Below are 17,155 nucleotides of genomic sequence, written 5' to 3' on the forward strand. Positions count from 1 at the left end.
GTTCTATTGCAAATTTCAGAAAAGAAAAAATGGAGTGACATACAACATACCCAGAGCATCCTGGGGTTAGGTGCCTTGCTCAAGGACACTTTAGCCATTCCTGCTGGTTCAAGGAATTAAACCAGCAACCTTTTGGTCCCAAAGCTGTTTCTCTAACCATTAGACCATGGCATCCCTCATTAGTTACTCCATGGGCAGCACAGTGGTGCAGTGGTTAGCACTGCCACCTCACAGCAAGCAGGTTCTGGGTTTGAACCTGCCGGTCAGCTGGGGCCTTTCTGTGTGGAGTTTGCATGTTCTCCTCGTCCCTGTGTGAGTTTCCTCCAACAGTCCTCTAAATTTCCTGTAAGTCTGAATGGGTGTTTGTCTCTCTGTGAGCCCTGTGATAGATTGGTGACCTGTCCAGGGTGTACCCCACCTCTCACCCAGTGTCAGCTGGGATTGGCTCCAGCCCATTCACAACCTGCAGTGGACAAGTGGTAAAGAAAAATGAATAAATGATTATTCCTTGCATCAGCATATATTTACATGAAAAATGAGCTCATTTGCTTTTGACTTTGTCCCTTGTGTGTATTTTGATGACATCCATCCATTATCTGTAGCCACTTATCCTGTTCTACAGAGTCGCAGGAAAGCTGGAGCCGATCCCAGCTGACTATGGGCGAGAGGCGGGGTACACCCTGGACAAGTCGCCAGGTCATCGCAGGGCTGACACAGAGACAAACAACCATTCACACTCGCATTCACACCTACGGTCAATTTAGAGCCACCAATTAGCCTAACCTGCATATTTTTGGACTGGAGGGGGGGAACTGGAGCACCCGGAGGAAACCCACGCGGACACGGGGAGAACATGCAAACTCCACACAGAAAGGCCCTCGCCGGCCGCTGGGCTTCAACCCAGGACCTTCTTGATGTGAGGCGACAGTGCTAACCAGTGCTGACCTATTTTGATGACAATGTTTGGAAAATATTAAGTCCTTGAAAGAAGCTACAGCTACATACCTGGCATTGACAGGCACAGGGCCACACCTTCTTACTGGGGCTTAGTGGGATTTAGAGTCTGTACATCTGTATCATACCAATAATCTCTTTGCTGTACCATGCACCAGTCTTTGCACCCTGAGAGGCAGGTCCTTCAGTGCCATTTGCCCCAAATTCTGGATCTCTGTTCCTCAGTCTCACTGCGATTGCTCTTCTTTCTCTACTTTCAAATCTGAATCAAAGAGTTTTCTCTTCAGTGAGCATTTCCCTTTCTCCTTTACTGCTTAGTCTGTGTCATATTTCCTCCCTATGTAAAGCGACCTTAGGATTGAGCAAAGCACTGTATAGATGATGATGATTATTATTATTATTATTATCATTACTACTGAAACCAGGGTACCGATTCGAATCAGTAAGTTTACACCCTTCAGGGTGTATGTTCAAAGTAGATGATAGATCTAATATCTACGTGAAAGTAAAACTTTAACTCAAAAGACAGAAAGGCAACATTTTCAAACAAGCAAACTCTTGTGGAAAGTTATCTCATCTCATTATCTCTAGCCGCTTTATCCTTCTACAGGGTTGCAGGCAAGCTGGAGCCTATCCCAGCTGACTACGGGCAAAAGGCGGGGTACACCCTGGACAAGTCGCCAGGTCATCACAGGGCTGACACATAGACACAGACAACCATTCACACTCAATTTAGAGTCACCAGTTAACCTAACCTGCATGTCTTTAGACTGTGGGGGAAACCGGAGGAAACCCACGCGGAGAACATGCAAACTCCACACAGAAAGGCCCTCGCCGGCCCCGGGGCTCGAACCCAGGACCTTCTTGCTGTGAGGCGACAGCGCTAACCACTACACCACCGTGCCGCCGTGGAAAGTTATGTTTTAATAAATTTGTTTAGCTTAAGGGTGTAGTTAGGGCTGAATGATCAGCTTTATTTAGATGAAGTATATCAAAATCAGTCATGTGAATTTTTTTGCATGTTTAGTCATGTCATGTTTATTTTTGTGCATGAGATCAAGTTGTAGAAAGCAGCACATGTGCCTTTGAGGTGTGTGTGTGTTGGTCCATGTGTTCGGAAGCGTGCAGGTGTTCTTATATCCACAGTACAAACATGCCACAGGCTGTTCTCACTGTCCATTCAATCCTGTCAAACTGTGATCGAAAAACAAACTTAAAAAACACCTCGTCTTTTGGCATGTTCTTTTTAGCTCATTTTGCTTTTTATCACAGCCCTCCTTTAAGCTAATTAAACTAACAATAAAGCCAGCAGCCTTGGTCCTTTTAATAAAAGTACTTTGCGATAAACACACTGCTACTTTCAAAGAGAACGAGGGATTGTGCTGTCATTTTTCCTTTCTGAAAGAATTTGAAACTTATACGGTAGCATTTTGAAATTCAGCATTGTGCTTGCTAGCCTGACAAAGCTTCTCTTTAATCCACTATCTCTGGCTCATATTTTTTATCTGTGCAAGCACCATCTGTTGCATTTAGGATTAAAAAACATTTTTGCTGGCTGCATTGCTGTTCGGTGCTTCATAGAGGAGTTGTGGGAGCATGTACGGCATTTCAAACAACCTGCTCCTTTTCTGTACACCCTTTTGTCCCTAAACATGCTGAAACACAGAGTGTAAGCCAAAACGTTGTAAGCAATGCCTGTAGTGGTCTCGAGTGTGTCAGGTAACCTGTGTAGGCTCAATAATTTGCCTCTGAGCTTCTTTTCAGGGTCTTGTGAGCTCACCCGGTAACTTGTACACATTCTGTAGTTTTTCAGCTCTTCTCTCATATCTGAACTTTCCAGAGACTGTCAAAATCCTGTCTCTGCTCTTCATGCTTGATTGAGAAGGTATCTTAAGTATTTTTCACCTGGCGAACATGGATGGTTCGAATCTTTATTGCTGAGATGTATACTTGCCTTGCGTATGTGTGGTCATGTTTCAGCACTTGCAATAACCTGGAAATATTTTCACATTGATATGACATAAGTGAGTTTCTCATTCGCTGTTTTCATAGCGTTTTAAATTTGAGTCCCTGAAACTGACATTATTAACACATTAGTTAACATGAAACTTCAGCATTAAAACACCAATAACAAAGTAACACCAGTTTGTAAGTAACACTGACAAAATGACTAATGTTTGTATTGATATTTAATACTGGGGGCAGGGCGGCACGGTGGCGTAGTGGTTAGCGCTGTCGCCTCACAGCAAGAAGGTCCTGGGTTCGAGCCCCGGGGCTGGCGAGGGCCTTTCTGTGTGGAGTTTGCATGTTCTCCCCGTGTCCGCGTGGGTTTCCTCCGGGTGCTCTGGTTTCCCCCACAGTCCAAAGACATGCAGGTTAGGTTAACTGGTGACTCTAAATTGACCGTAGGTGTGAGTGTGAATGGTTGTCTGTGTCTATGTGTCAGCCCTGTGATGACCTGGCGACTTGTCCAGGGTGTACCCCGCCTTTCGCCCGTAGTCAGCTGGGATAGGCTCCAGCTTGCCTGCGACCCTGTAGAAGGATAAAGCGGCTAGAGATAATGAGTAATGAGTACTGGGGGCAGCCATGGCTTAATGGTTAGAGAAGCAGCTTTGGGACCAAAAGGTTGCCCGTTCAATTCCCTGGACCAACAGAAATGGCTGAAATGCCCTTGAGCAAAGCACCTAACCCCCAACTGCTCTGGGTGTGTTGTATGTCACTCTGGATAAGAGTGTCCGCTAAATGCTGTTAATGTAAAATTTAATTTACTTATTTTTAAACAAATCAACATGGGGTGTCGTGGCTCAGGTGGATAAGGCGTCATACCATAAATCCGGGGACCCGGGTTTGATTCCGGCCCAAGGTCATTTCCTGATCTCTCTCCCACTCATTTCCTGTCTCTACACTGTCCTATCCAATAAAGGTGAAAAAAGCCCAAAAATATCTTTAAAAAAAAATCAACACATGCATTAACCATTTTTATTGCATCAACATGCGGAATAACACATTCCAGTATTTACACCCCGAGTTCAGTTTGTCGCTAACATTTAGGAACACACTCCTAATGTAATTATTGCACTTTTTTAAATTCACGGATTATAAAAACTTCAGACAATGTCGGTGCATTTTGTTAATCTGCATGATTGTATTCGTTGCTCTGTATAACGTAATTGGCTGATTGTAAATCTGTATATGTTAGCAAGTGGGAAGGTGTTCCTATTAAAGTGGCCAGTGAGTGTATATTTAAATTAGACACATTCGCTTTTTTTGTAACGTGATAAAGGGTGAAGGAAATAGTTTGTCGAAAATAAATCGCAAATCTTCTAGTTCCTTTTTCAACATAGTCAAAAGAATAGGAAGCTGACGGACACACTGTGAGTCACAACTTTTTTGACAGTTTGGTTAAGAAGACATCCGACTTCTCATCTAGAGGTTACGTAGCAGTTTTAAAATACGACCTTTGTAGTTGTCTGAGTTTGAAGGTGGTACGATGTGCTGTGCTAGCAGTGCAAGTTGAATCCGAATACCTCTGTCAGCACTCTTTCATGTTCCATCCTTGGCTTGGATCAGCTGTATATAAAAATAACTGTTCTAACAACAGGAGAGTCTTAGAGCTCGGGTTTCTCAATGGCCTCTGGAGGACACCTTCGGTATCGTCATACTGAATCCAGAATCGTTGCTCGTAGCTCTCGAATGCACAGGGTTTATGGTTTCAGATTGCTCATGGAGCATAGAGTCAATGTTGTAGTTGAGTCACTAAACCTCAAGTCCGAGTCCAGTCTCGAATCCCCGCTGTTCAAGTCCAAGTCATTAAAGGAAATTTCGGGCAATAGGTCGAGCGAGGCACAAACAGGCTATCGTTGATTAGGCAGAATCAAAGACGAGAAACAGGAAAACAAACAGGGAAGGAAATAAGGCTCGGAAATGTGTCATCAACGCAACTCAATACTTCGCAAAGTGAGTGTGCTTTCATAGTCTTTATATAGGCGCGCTGATTGTGCCTTAATCCTGTGCTGTCCAGAGCACGCCCGAGAGTCTATCTGATGCACGCGCCAAGGCACGCAAGTGTGACACTCTTGCATGAAATTAATACAAAAATTAATGTAGATATAAATATCTTATACCAACTTATTATGGCTTCTTCTTCTTTTGGCTGCTCCCAATTAGGGGTTGCCACAGCGGATCTTTCGTCTCCATTGCTCCCTGTCTTCCGCATCCTTCTCTACCACACCTGCCACTTTCATGTCCTCTCTCACCACATTCATGTATCTCCTCTTTGGCCTTCCTCGTTTTCGTGTGCCTGGCCGCTCCATCCTCAACATTCTCTTTCCAACATGCTCTGCATCTCTTCTCAGGATGTGCCCGTACCATCTCAGTCTCATCTCTCTTAGCTTAATTCCCAAGCTCTCCACATGTGCCGTCCCTCTGATGTGCCATAAGTATGCCAACTTATTATGGCATGTTACGAAAAATAAAGAAAAAACCCGAGTCCTTGTCTCCAATTTACGAGTCTGAATGCAGTTAATATATGAGTCTGAGTCATCAGTGCTCAAGTCCAAGTCAAGTCACAAGTCCTTAAAATTAGGGCACGAGTCAGACTCGAGTACTATAAGCCTGCGTAGGTATAAAAGTCCACCACAAACAGACCAGTTTTGACTGGTGTTTCTGAATCAACATGCAGAGCGAGGACACATTTCTCCTTTGACTTACAGTATGCAGAATGTTGAAGACTGCTGCTTTGATTTCATTGTTCTGTGGGCATAGGATCCTTTAGTGTAAGTTTTTTTTTTTTCTACCAGATTTTCTGAAGGAACAGCTTGCTAATTTGAAGTTCAGTTTCACTCCTTTGAGATCTGATTGTCTCAGCCTCAGAACAACAGTTTATAAAATGGCCATAGCATGGTCAGACTTGTTGCAATACTTTAATTCTTTAATTTCAAGTTTAAACTTGACGCCAAAATCTTAATTATACAGTAGACTTGTTGGCCTAATGCTAGACAGCTTTCTAGCAAATATGCATAGCTGTTTTATTGTCAGATACTGTAGCTACTGCTAGCTAGAGAGATAATATTAACTTTAGTTAATCTGACTGGCTAATATTAGTGCTGTAGTGTGCATCAGTAGATGGCTAACCCAGATAATATTACAGAAAGCCAGTATGTCATGCTAATCGATTCATCAAGAGAAAGGCTAGTTGTGATTTGGTAAAACGAGGATGTGCGAACAGTGTGTTCATGCTGATTGAAAGTAGGAAGGACAACACCACATAACACAGCACACGGAGGAGCATTCAAAATGAATTATTGCCATTATGAGGCATTTTGTAGCTAAAAATGGATTTGTCTCATTCTTGCATTCTTGAATAATAAAAAGCCATGCTAGTTTTAATGCTAGTTTTAGAGTACTGATAACATTTTTTGGTCGGCTGCTCAGACTTTATGACCCTGCTGCAGACCTCTTGAGTCATAAACAGGAGGCTAAATCAAGAAGTTTGGATGTACCTTAGGTCTGTTTGAAATGGATATTTTCTGAGTTGCTGTTGCTGCCAAAAGATCACATGGAAGCAGTTAAGAGTGCATGTTTTGTGCAGTTCTGATGCATCAGCAACTTCTTCCATGGCAGCTTTCATTTTTGACAGATGGAACATTCCAAAGGCTCCTGTTTTTCTTCCACACCCCTCTGCCGGATTCCCTGTGTTGAGGGAAGTGGGTTATAATCTGCTGAGCCATTCATCGGCTTCGCTCTTTTATAGCTTTTCCTAATGACACGGTGCCGTAGTCTCGCTCTGTATTTATGTATTAATGAAATCGTTTTAGTCTGCATGTCTCTTTGAAATGTCTCCAGCACGGTCGCTGTTTATTCCGTCATGTCAGCTGCGGTGATCGAGATCAGATGAGGAACGGAACACAGCAGCTCAGGATGAGGAAAGAATCAAAAACAAGTAGCCTTTTCCTTCCCTTGTGGTGACACGCATGTGGAAGTGTTGTGGCTCATTATGCTTTTACTGGCCCTCAAGGTTAATAAAGTTCCTTATAATTGCTGGTCAAGGTCCTACACCACATAAGTGTGTGTTTAAAATATACCAAGAGCTATGAATGGAAATCATTGCAGAACCAAGAGATCATCTTAAATTAAGTCCAGAGAAAGCCTATAATATATCATTTTCCTGTTGCTTAAAGTAGCGTTCTTGGGAAAGCCATGGCCTAATGGTTAGAGAAGCAGCTTTGGGAACAAACGATCACCGGTTTAATTCCTTGGACCAGCAGGAATGGCTGAAGTGCCCTTGAGCAAGGCACCTATCGTACTGTAACCACCAACGCACCCCAGGCTGCTCTGGGTATGTTGTATGTTGCTCTGGATAAGAACGTCTGCTGAATGCCATTAATGTAGTTTAATTAATGAAAACAAAAGTTTGATTTAGATAAAAATCAAAACCGTGGAAATTGGTCAGAAGATGACTTCTAAGGATGTGATAACTTGCAAAATAATTTCTAGGTAATAGAAAACAGTGAAATAACTAATCATAGGTAATCATTTAAAGCGAGTTCCCATATAATTCTTAAAAATTACATTTTTAATTACATTAAAAAAAATGTTTTTTAGCAGTGAATCTCGGAAAATGGCGGCACGGTGGTGTAGTGGTTTGCGCTGTCGCCTCACAGCAAGAAGGTCCGGGTTCGAGCCCCGGGGCCGGTGAGGGCCTTTCTGTGCGGAGTTTGCATGTTCTCCCCGTGTCCGCGTGGGTTTCCTCCGGGTGCTCCGGTTTCCCCCCACAGACCAAAGACATGCAGGTTAGGTTAACTGGTGACTCTAAATTGACCGTAGGTGTGAATGTGAGTGTGAATGGTTGTCTGTGTCTATTGCCGCTTTTCCACTACCAACGCGGCTGAGTTGGGCTGAGCCGTGCCGTGCCGAGTTGGGCTGAGTCGAGCTGAGCGGGGCTATTGAAGTTGCATTTCGACTACAACCGCGCTGAACCGTGCTGGCTGGAAGTGGGTGGACACATTGGGTGGAGTTAGCGAAAGCGGGTGGACGTCACGTGATGTCGTTAAGCGGCGCAAACAGTGACATCAGTGATCTTTTAAGCGGTAGTCTCACAACCCGGATAGTAAACAATAAACATGGAGGACATGGAGTCGTTAGTGTTGCTGGTCTTGGTGCTGTGGCTTGTTGTCACCGACAACGCCAACAGATACTGGCAAGAGCGTATAGATGAGGCGAGGCGCATAAGGCTTCAGAAATTCTCGTAATTCGTAATTCTTCTTCTTCCGGGTTTACGGTGTTTACAGATCTCAGCGTGCTCGCAGGGCGTGTGTGGGCATGTGAGGACACTCCTCCTCACCAATCAGTGCACAGGGGAGTGTCTGCTCATGCCCCCAGCCTCACTCGGCACGGTTTGGCTCGCTTCAGCCCCACTCCAAAACCGTGCGAGTTTTAGGGGCTAAGCAGGGCTGAAGCGAGCTGAGTCGTGCTGTTCTTTGGTAGTCGAAACGCGAGCCGTGTCGGGCTGAAGTGAGCTGAAGCGAGCTGAAGTGAGCTGAAAAAGGGTAGTGGAAAAGGGCCATATGTGTCAGCCCTGTGATGACCTGGCGACTTGTCCAGGGTGTACCCCGCCTTTCGCCTGTAGTCAGCTGGGATAGGCTCCAGCTTGCCTGCGACCCTGTAGAAGGATAAAGCGGCTAGAGATAATGAGATGAGATGAGATCTCGGAAAATATGCATTTCACCATTCCAAAATGTGTTAAACCATCTCAGATGAAGAAGCAATACATTTTATTTTTTTAGGTAATGGTAATGCACAAAACATTTCTCACAGGTTAAGTAGTAACCATCCTAACGGAATGAGGACATTAAAGACATTATGATTTCCTTAGAGTTAATTTTTAAAAATTCTTGACTTCCTTTCAGTCTATACTTTGGATGACCCAGTTAGTTAATTTCATAATATCATTAAAAAAAAAAACAAAGAACGAGAGAACTTTTCTTGCTTTTCTTCTTCACGTAATTTTCATTTGGATGATGGATGGCGTAACAGTAATTTGGATGATGCAGCTGTGCAGCATGACTTCTGAAATATTGAGGCATAATGTTGTGAATGGCATTTTGAAATGTGTTTTATTTATACCGGATATGAGCAATCACGTTCTGACTGGCTACTCTACGACTAAGATATCAACTCGTATAGTGTGAGTAGAGAAAAACAAAATGGCAGAGTGTGTTGTTGAACCGACCGAGGACGAAATAAAAACTCTACTCGAAAATATAACCCCCCAAAAATACACAAAAAAGCAACAAAATACGGAATAATAGTATTTGATGGTAAGAACATATCTCTTTTTAATTTTTCAAGAATTATTATTATCGCATTTTGACTACTGTCATTTCTCCGGTTTGTTTACATACTAAGCAGAAATGATTTTGTCAGAAGTTTTGTATCAAGTTTTTATTTATTCAATTTGCAAAAATAAAAAAAATGCTCTGTTTCTCAAAATCCAGTGAATGTAGATATAATGAAACTATTATTCCACTCAAGCTCGTCGTACATGGCTACACGCCTTGCCTCGTCAGCTGTCAGCTCATGTACGACTCGATTTTGTGGCATAACGGATAAATAAATAAATAAATAAATAAATAAATATAAACTCAAAAGCCTTAAACTTGCAAAACGCGCTTCTTTTTATTTTGTATAGGTGTGTATGGGTGTTTTATTCTTTTTCTGTATAGTCAATTTTTAAAATTTTGTATTATTTTTATTATACTTTACTATTTATTTTTAATAAAATAAATTTCTCTCAATCTCCAAACAGAATAGAAAACTAAAGAAGGCTGTCCCTCTAGACTTTTGTATAATTCAAAATACAGTTTTTCACCCAAACCAGACTGTTGAGACAGTTCTTTGAATCAAATTCTTTGCTTTGATTTGCTCCATAATATTGCTTTTTTTCCCTACTTTGTTTAATTGAGAAATTGAATGGTACTTGAAATGTATTTGAAACCACAGGATGCTCTTAAGAATGTCTGTTTGTGTACTCAGGGATGTTGATCGAGCAGGGTGAGCTTTAAGGGAGGATGTGGAAATGGCCTATCAGGCCGGATAGTGTAGAGCAGTGTGGGTCAGTGGTTTCTCTGAGGAGATAGTCTGCTATGTTAGAGATATTGAGCTTAAAGAGAGATAGCATAGCAAAGCCAAATCCCAAGAGCTGGGCCTTTTATCACACTGTTTCTGCTCTTCTAGGGGTGACGTATTGCTCAGGTAGAGTGACTTCCAGGCCTGGTGTGTTCACACAGAACTGTCAGAGAATAGCGGAATAGGACAATAGAAAAGTGATTCTATAGTAGAGTCTACAGTGACATTGCTAGTCAGGTTGCATCCAATTTAGATACCTAATTTAAAGAAATGGCTCAACAGCAACGAAATGTTTCAGTCAATCAGCCAAGACGTGTATGAAGTGTTTCGCACTGGTCCTATAAGCATAAAGACCCCCCAGAACCCCCCCCATCCTCATGCTAGACACATGAAGCTAACCAAAGAATCTTTTCAAACTGCTGCTAATGCTGAGTTACAAGGCAGCTGAACACACTTGAAAGAAAGTGATAACTTCCCTCTTCTGCATTCATGAAGCCCATGATTGTCCAGTGTCGTTCTGGCTGAAAGGGAAGAGAATAATGACATCCTTTCCATTAAGAGAGCATGGCCAATATTGCTCTCTTGGACTCCTAGCCATAGATGGCGATGGCATCATCAGGAATCCAATCTGCAATCGCCCGATGATGAGGGTGAACACTTTTCTGTTACACCACTCAGGAGCCCTCATTTAAATGACTTGTAATGTAAAATTCCATCTGCAGACTTTGGGCCTTGCCGACCAAAAGTCTGAGACTCTTGCAGTGTGCCACCAAATCATATGCCAGGAAGAAAATGATTCTGACGGCTATGATCATTTCGTCAATACACTGTCAGAAATAGGGGTACAGTAGGAGTCCATTTCTGTCCCCCAAGGAACAATCTACACTAATGTACCCCTAGAGCTCACTATTGGACTTCAAGGTAACTATGTGTATCTTTTTAGGGTCAAAAAAGTGTGTATATACAATGATGTAGTTTGTTTTCTGAGTGTATATTATACAGATAGGGTGGCACGGTGGTGTACATAGTGGTTAGCACTGTCGCGCCTCACAGCAGAAAGGTTCTGGGTTCGAGCCCAGTGGCCGATAGGGGCCTTTCTGTGTGGAGTTTGGATGTTCTCCCTGTGTCTGTATGGTTTCCTCCGGGTGCTCCAGTTTCTCCCACGGTCTGAAGACATGCAGGTTAGGCTAATTGGTGGCTCTAAATTGTCCATGAGTGTGAATGGTTGAGAGGAGAAAACGTCTATAATAATCCAGTCAAAGGCAATGGGAAACCACTACTGTAATGTTCCCTAGACACTTTGATGGCTGAAGCTGTCAGAGTGGCCACGTCGCTGTAGTGATATGCCAAAAACGGATGGGATTACAAGTATACAGATATCACATAAAGTACACGTTTGAGATTAATGAACATCCTGATGTAGTTTGAGGCGAGTGTGATAATTTATGTATGCGATTTGCCCAATGATAAACTGGAAGCTATAAGCTTTCTTTTCAGCTCCAGGCAAAAGCAAAGAAATAAAACAATCAATCAATCAATCAATCAGTAGGAGCAAGTTCACCCAAAAGTAAGGGTGAAATATTGCATAAAACATGGTGATCTGCAGCACAGTCATGAATTCATCTTCAGTAATCATTTTATCCTGGTTAGTAAAGCGATGGATCCGGAGCCTGTCCCAGGAATACTGGGCACAAGGTGGGAACGCATTCTCGACTGATCATAATTTACACACATTCAAATCTTGGGGCAATTCAGTTGAACTAATGTTGGGGATGTATGGGGAAACCAAAGACCTCACAAGAATCAGGACTGAATCAATGAAAATGTTCTCTCTTTGTTTTTTAACAGTTTGTAAGGGTTCCATATTTGCTTTGTTTACATTTTTTTTAAAGTCTATTATCTATGATCATGCTTGTTGAAAATCATGATATTTGAGGTGAGATGGATACTATTTCCATTGTATTATGCTATAGTTATCAAAATCAGTCTTGTCGAGGTGTGGCAAACTATAAACCCCAACAATAAGCACAGTGAGGACTCCAAAAGCAGGCCATTGTTTCCCATTGGGAAACGTTCAATTACTGGCACACTGCCTATCGATTTTTGTGCAGATAAAAGCAGAAGCACTGAAGTTTTTAATGGTATTTCCATTATCACATTATCTTGTTTGCACATGAGTGTTAAAACTGACGTAATATACAGTGTATTGACGCATGTCTCCTGCATGTGCTCTTGTACTTTTGACTCGTTGATTAAAAAAAACCTGCCTTGCTGCAGTGTGTCGTGTGCAGGTATTTGGCTCAGGGGAAATCAGGATGATGTGCATTAGTAAACCTAACAAAAGGATTTTCTTTCAGGCTTCGTGCTTTACTGAAGTCGCAAATGAGCTACAGGCTCAGCCATCTGATGGGGCTTTTCTTTATATTTAAACAGCAGGTGATCAGAGAGCGAGAGGGGGACATTATCACGAGTTGATGTGCATAAGCGTAAATCAAAACCTTATCCTTTTAGCTGCAAAAGTGAATGTGCACTCTGTTACTGTCTACACTTTGGTTTCTCTGACGTGCCTCCTCCAGCCTTAGGAGTGCAATATAAGTATCCACGTAGTTTTGGAATATTTTGTGTGCATGTGTAATCTCTCTGTCTGTCTGTCTGTCTGTCTGTCTGTCTCTCTATCTATCTATCTATCTATCTATCTATCTATCTATCTATCTATCTATCTATCTATCTATCTATCTATAAAAATACACACACACACACACACACACACACACACACACACACACACACACACACACACTTTATATTTCTGTGAGAAAGCACATGACTGAGGAGTGAACTTTCGATATGTGCGGAATTTGCTGTGGTGGTGATTTGTGTTGTTGTTTGCTAGTTCATCTGCCCTAAACTTTATCTTCATTCCTCTGCCCTACAGCACTGATCTGATTGTGAGACAGACATGGTTTGTGCTGCCCTGTGGGAAGAAATCTGCCTGCACCTATTGGTTTCTACTTCTCCAAAAAATAAGCATGTGCGATCTCAAATAAACTCTCCAAACCTCCCAAGTCTCCAGTCTACACTTATTGATACTTACAAATACAAATGGACGTACAGTGGGGTCCAAAATCAATGTTATCTCAGACTTTTGGACCCCACTGTATGTACACACCAGGAACAACAAGACTCACTGTGACCTACTTGACTTGTGTTATAACCTCCTTAAAAAAACAAGTCAGACACTTTCCACTTCATTACTGAATCGGTGCAAAAATGACTGATCTGCCTTCTTCCGAAGTATGTGACACTGCTGTATCTTTCAAATTATGCACCTGCCTTCATAGAAATACTGCCTTATTCCATATACACGAGCCAACAGAACCCACAGCTAGCTATCAACCACTCTGATCAACAAGACAATACCTTGCTTTCCACCAGGTCCAGTTTGGCTCTCTCGGACTCCCAGCATTCGCAAAAATCAAATCCATGCTACAGATAAGATTTGAGAAATTGTAGTGTTTTGAAAATAGAGTGAATACTTAGACAGTAGTCGAGGTGTGTACAAGATTTCCCCCCTCTTCCAATTCCCACCCAATCCTGAAGGAATTCTGACCAATCCAACCTGCTCCTGCAGTGTCAGAAATAGAGGTACAGTAGGAGTCCAGTTCTGTCCCCCAAGGTACAGTCTACACTAATGTACCCCTTAGGGCTTATTATTGGACTTCAAGGTAACTACGTGTACCTTTTTAGGGTTAAAAAGCTCGTTTATAAAGAGTACAGATAAGTACCTTAGAGGGTACTGCCCCAGTGACAAGCCGTTGTACCCCTAAAAGGTACAACGATGTACTTTGTTTTCTGATACCCCTTTTCCACCAAATCAGTTCCAGGGCTGGTTCGGGGCCAGTACTGGTGCTGGTTCACAACTCATTCAACTCGTGAGCCAGCTGAGAACCAGTTTGCTTTTCCATAGCTCGCAGTGCTAAGGGAAGCTACGTCAGTTACGTCGCTGTATACGTCAGTTACGTCGCTATGTTTGCATAAACCTTGGCGCGAATATCGAAGCGAAAACAACACGGAAGAAGCAGCAGCAGCAACAACAACAACAATAATAATGGATGACTTCGCGTTTGTACAGCTGCTGCTTCTCGTCGCTTAAAAATGGCGATCTTTCGCGGTCTTGTTATTGTTGTTGGTCTTAACAACTCCGCCCCCCCGCTGACGTAAGCAGTTCTTTCCTCTGGCCCAGCAGAGAGTTGGTACTAGCCTGGAACCGGTTTTTCTGGCCCCAGAGCCAGTTCTTTCAGTGGAAACAGAAAACCTGGTTCCAAACTAAGCACTGGCCCCCAACCAGCCCTGGAACTGCTTTGGTGGAAAAGGGGCATGAGAGTGTGCAGAAATTGACCAAGCCTGCCTGTTCTCACACTTATCATATCATGTTATCTGATTTAGGTGGTGAATGAATGCAAATGAAAGCAGTAGTCACATGAGCTTCAGATCAATAAAAAAAAAAAGCCCATTCGCACAACGTTTTTTTGTTGGGTCTCATGACAAAAGTCTCAAGGCATGCATACCTCGAGAGCTCCAGCACTTAAATCTTGACCTAATCTTGAGGAGTCTGATATATGCAGTGATATATGCAGTATGGGGCGGCACGGTGGTGTAGTGGTTAGCGCTGTCGCCTCACAGCAAGAAGGTCTGGGTTCGAGCCCCGTGGCCGGCGAGGGCCTTTCTGTGCAGAGTTTGCATGTTCTCCCCGTGTCCGTGTGGGTTTCCTCTGGGTGCTCCGGTTTCCCCCACAGTCCAAAGACATGCAGGTTAGGTTAACTGGTGACTCTAAATTGACTGTAGGTGTGAATGTGAGTGTGAATGGTTGTCTGTGTCTATGTGTCAGCCCTGTGATGACCTGGCGACTTGTCCAAGGTGTACCCCGCCTTTCGCCCGTAGTCAGCTGGGATAGGCTCCAGCTTGCCTGCGACCCTGTAGAACAGGATAAAGCGGCTAGAGATAATGAGATGAGATGAGATATGCAGTATGTATCAGGAGTTTAAGACTTTTGTCGAGACCTTTGGGGTGTGTGCTGAACTAGTTTCCGAAAGAGCACAAGTCGAGTACTGTATCCTCATTCCAAGAAACAAGTCTGAACTAACAGCTAGCTTGAAACTTGCAATGGTAACATAATTTTTAGCTGAGCTTAGAGTTTTAAGAATGCTAATTTGTCCTATATTTCTGAGAATTCTTCACAGATGCTTTGCTTCAAACTGTCAACACTTGTTGAAGTGTGACAAACAGCGCACTCGCAACAAAACAAATCTCTCAAGTGTTGTCAAAATTACTGAGCATCTACTTTAGTTTGTTTAGCTGCCAGGATAAATTGTCACATTTAACTGACGCATCCTCTTCTTACTTCATAGTGTGTATCCAAGACCGACTTACATATGTATATAATATATAAAGGGTTTACGATATCAGCAAAAGGTTTGTATCGTATCAGTTTGTTCAGTATGCCATTTGCCACACACTTTTCCCACTGACTCCACTTTGGAGTGCATTTAAAGTCATAATTCTGGACTTTTAAACAACTAGTGCCCATAAAAATATAATTTACACGTGGAATATAAAAGCACCCGAGATCAGATTAATGAACCCAAATAAACTGAAAAGCAGAGAGACTTTCAGCACAGCATTAAGAAGTTGAGATGATGGACAGAACACATTACTGTGCAGACAGACAGGAAGCTGTTAGGAAGAGCAAAGGCATATTTCAGAGCAGAAACATCACTGTAGAATACCAAATAAAGAGCACAAAAAGATGTCCGAGGAGCTTGAAGGAGTTGCATTTTGAAAAGAATAGAAGGAGCTCAAGTCCCTTTTTTTGGGGGGGAAACATGTTTAAAGCACTTTAGCTATGAGTGCCACATCATGAGAGAATTCAGTTCTATTTACCACCTTTACATTAAAGTTTAAATCAAAGCTGTTCTGAATAGCGCCCTCCCAACAAACAAACAAACAAACAAACAAACAAACAAACAAAAAACTGGATGTTCTGCAATTAAAAAAAAAAAAGACCTGGAAGCAATTTTAAACAGATGAACAAATAAAGAAATATCAGGGTTTAAAGAAAAGTACCAATTGGTTCAACCTATAAATGGTATTAAAATAAAAATATGATAAAGCAGGTTTTATAATAATATTTGCACTGTAAATGTCACAAGACGGTCATATTGCACTATCATATCAAGTCAGTTCATCTGTTCTTAGACATCCTCTTCCTTTGTCATTTTAGGTACTGTAAACTGTCATATTTGCACTGTTCATATCATAGCTATCTGTAAACTGTCTTATTGCACTATTATACCAAGTCAGATCATCTGTTTTTTAGTTGCCTACATACTGAAAATAGGCGTCTGTACATGCCAATGCTACCTCTATCACCTGATGCAGCTAGTCACTTTATTCTCAACCCTGTTACTGCTATGCACCTGTGTTCCTTCAGGGACTTGCACAAGTTTATGTATAGTTGTCAGTAGTTTTCTAGTAGTAGTTTTATATTAGTTTTATTGTACATATTTTCCTATGTTTATTTTAGTATTTATGTGTGCACTTTATGGTGAAGCTTTAAATCTCATTGTACTTGTATAATGACAATAAAATCTTTCTATTCTATTCTATTCTAATCTAATAACTTATAATAGAAGGGCTTATTTCCAAAACCTGCCAAGTCCTTTTATGTTTATGGACTTGCTATGTTGATTAAAATTCAACAATGTTTTTGAATGAAGACATAGTTCTGTCAAAAATGTACACAATTTCCCTCTTAACACAAGTGTTGTGACTTAGCCAATGTTTGGCATCTGAAGTTTTATTTTATTTTTATTTTGAGTGCAGCTAAAAAGTAAGCTGAACTATAACTCCATAACAGTAACAAGTGTTCAGGGTGTGTGTGTGTGTGTGCGCGCTATGGAACTCTGTACATAACTGTAGCTAAACAAATGCACTAGTCTTACTCTCCTGCCTGCAAACTTCTTTGATCTGTGTATGTATCTATCTATCTTGTGTGTGTGTGTGTGTTGATGTGTTT

General features: G+C 42.0%; 1 protein-coding gene across 2 annotated transcripts in view; it reads left to right on the top strand.

Annotated features, from left to right (window-relative positions):
• Positions 1-17,155, top strand: part of cemip (cell migration inducing hyaluronidase 1) — a 365,428-nt gene that overhangs the window by 89,486 nt on the left and 258,787 nt on the right. The window lies entirely within an intron of this gene.

Source organism: Neoarius graeffei, chromosome 15 (assembly GCF_027579695.1).
Source record: "Neoarius graeffei isolate fNeoGra1 chromosome 15, fNeoGra1.pri, whole genome shotgun sequence".
NCBI classification, from domain to species: Eukaryota; Metazoa; Chordata; class Actinopteri; order Siluriformes; family Ariidae; genus Neoarius; species Neoarius graeffei.